Below are 3,150 nucleotides of genomic sequence, written 5' to 3' on the forward strand. Positions count from 1 at the left end.
AGCCAAAACACACGTTAAGAAATACCTAGGTTCAGCACGTGTTCTCTTACCTCAAGGTTTGCCGGGATCTGTAGGCGTCCTGGAAGCTTAAAGTTTAGCATTTACAGAGCAGCAGGGAGGGAAATACAGGCGCCTGTATTTCCCTTCCCCTTCCTGCTGCTCTGTAAATGCTAAACTTTAAGCTTCCAGGATGCCTACAGATCCAAGCAAACTTTGAGGTAAGAGAACAAGTTTAGCATTTACAGAGCAGCAGGAAGGGGAAGGGAAATACAGGCGCCTGTATTTCCCTCCCTGCTGCTCTGTAAATGCTAAACTTTAAGCTTCCAGGACGCCTACAGATCCCGGCAAACCTTGAGGTAAGAGAACACATGCTGAACCTAGGTATTTCTTAACGTGTGTTTTGGCTCATAGAAACAACACTATTCCAGGTGAGGAATACAGCTGCTCTGTAAATGCTAAACTTTAAGCTTCCAGGACGCCTACAGATCCCAGCAAACCTTGAGGTAAGAGAACACGTGCTGAACCTTGGTATTTCTTAACGTGTGTTTTGGCTCTATATTCCACCTTGATTGGTTATGAAGGGCTCTTTATCTACTGCACAGCCAATGTTTACGCACTCTGCAAAGAGGATACTCGATCCATACTCAGGGATGTCTGCTGTGAAAAGGATGCTCCTATGTGATGTAAAGGCACATTTTGCATCACTTCAGACCAGCGATTCCCACAGCAGTAGCCAGCTTCTAAGTAAAGGAGAGCTCCTGTAGCATAGTGGTTAAGTGGTTGCGTTGCAAATCAGCAACCTGCTAGTTTGACCCCCCCCCCCCCACTACTGCCATGAGCTCTGCAGGTGGCCTTAGGTGAGCCATTCTTCTCATCCCTAGCTCCCCAGCTGTATTGTGGGGATAATAACACTGACTTTGTTCACTGCTTTAAGTGGGCACTAGTCTGTCCAGTAGGGCAGTATATAAGCACACAGTTATTATTATTAAGGTGTGTGCGTGTGCGGTGGACACTGAGGTCTCACCATGATTTTGATAGATAAAAGCCATGATTTGTCCCGGTAATTCCTTCATGGCCTCATTGCACAAACTACTATATATGGTAAAAATGAGACATGGTCTTGAGGAGTTCAGCTTTGGAAAAACTAATGCCCCTTCATGGTAAGTTCCTCCTCTTGCATAAGTTGATTGTGCAACCTTTCTTGAGGCAGAGCATAAAAATGTCCACTGGATTGTTCTCTTCAGCTTTTCTCTAAGGCAGACCAAAGTGAGGCCTTACAGCCAACTTGCTTTGCATTTCCCAAAGGAGGGACTGCATGGAAACAAAAAAAATTGGATTGTTTTCAAGACTTCTGCAGTGCCTTTCAGATCAACAAATGGAAGTCTGTACCGTTTTTTGCATAGCCATGGTTGAAGGGAGCCAAGCTTAGAGGCAGGGTGAAAACTCATAATATATGGCATTTGTGTCATCTAATTCCAATAACTGCTCAGTTCTCCTTCGGGAGGCCCGCATAATATTTGAAGACCCATGGCCCAAAAGAGGTGAAGGATCCCTTGGACCTCCTCGAAAGAGTTACTGTTCCAGCCCACGAAGGGCAGTGGTGCAGCCATCCAAAGAATGCCATTCTGTTGCACTCTGGTCCTCTCATGCAATGTGCCTACAACTCGCGCTTTGAAAGGAAGCAAGCTGTTCAGTGAATTGCCTTCAGAGCCTTGTGTCATTTGATGGTAATATATAGCACAACTGCCAAATTAGGTGTATGGTAAGAGGGGAACAGCTCCTGCACAGTTTAAAATGAAGTCCCTGAGCTGTGAAACACCATTTTCTTTGAGCCTCAATTCATTCCTTGTGTGATTTAAGTCCAAGTCCAACCTTTTGCTATCCGGCACTTTTACAGAGAGAAGCATGTGATGTAAGATGGTTCCTATCCTTTGGATAAGCCTTTCTGTATTGCATCTGTTGCAACCAGATAGCTTGGGGTTAGAATTTCCAAATGAGAGTGAGAATGGTTTGGTGTCTGGAGGGGTCTGGCCTGAGATTCCTCCCCTGGCCTTTAGCCTCAGTATATTAAAGGAGTGTGGGAGATCTGGAGAGAGATGAGTGGTTGCCTCCCCTGTGGATAAAACAGTGGACTATTTTGTTATGTGTGCATTTTCAATGGGGAATAACCAAACTGCAGTTAAATCACAATCTAAATGTTGAATAACAAAGAGTAGTTTCAGCAAACATTATATGCCTCCTCTCTATCTTTTCATTTGTTTTCTCGAAGGGCATGCCTAGTTTCTCTTCCAGTCCAAATGGTTTTAGGATCTAAGTAGAAGACACAGCTGGAGATCTGTGATCAGATTGCCAGCTTTTAAAAAAAGCTTAAAACAAGTGTGTGTATGTGGTGGTGGGGGATGCGGGGTGGGGGGAGAAGGGTTAAATCAAGCCAGGAGAGCTCTCACTGTTTGTTTAATCCTTTCCCCTGTGCCTCTGTATTGAAACCTTTCTCTGCAGTGACCTTGCAGGAAGGCAAATAGCATTCAGGAACATTTTAAGATGGAAATATGATATGGGTTAAGCACACTCATTCAATGCCCTCCTCTGCATTTTTTAACTTTTAAAAGACCTGCAAAGGATGCAGTTATGAAGCTTCTGCATTCTCTCAACTAGAGGTCTTAAAGTCTCTTGGGCAGTGTTTGTGTCTGAAAAAAAGAACAGCAACAGGGTATATAGCCTGCCTGGTCAAATATCAGCAACCTTTGTGATCTGCCTTGGGGGCAATCCACCAGCAAAGTTTTGAAGAAGGAATTCTCCCAATGTTTGACTTTGATGATGTGATCAAACTACTCTTAAGCTGCACATGCAGCTGCATTATACATTGGGCAACTAGACTAAAGGTTACCTCTCTATTATATAAGCCTTTCTTTACAGCCACATATCTAGAAACTTGGAAGATGCACAGTTAGTGTAGCCAGCTGGCCTGCACAGAAAAGTCCTGCCCTTTTAATAGAGGCTTAAGGTGTGGAACAGGGCAGGGGAAGCTTTTCATACCAGGAAGTAAATAACATCACGTTAAGCCTCTGTTAAAAGAACAGTTGGCAATCTTACGCCGATTATGCGGATTATGTGAATACTGCTTGCTGACTTTTCATTTTGTATGCAGTG

Source organism: Eublepharis macularius, chromosome 2 (genome assembly GCF_028583425.1).
Source record: "Eublepharis macularius isolate TG4126 chromosome 2, MPM_Emac_v1.0, whole genome shotgun sequence".
Lineage (NCBI taxonomy): Eukaryota > Metazoa > Chordata > Lepidosauria > Squamata > Eublepharidae > Eublepharis > Eublepharis macularius.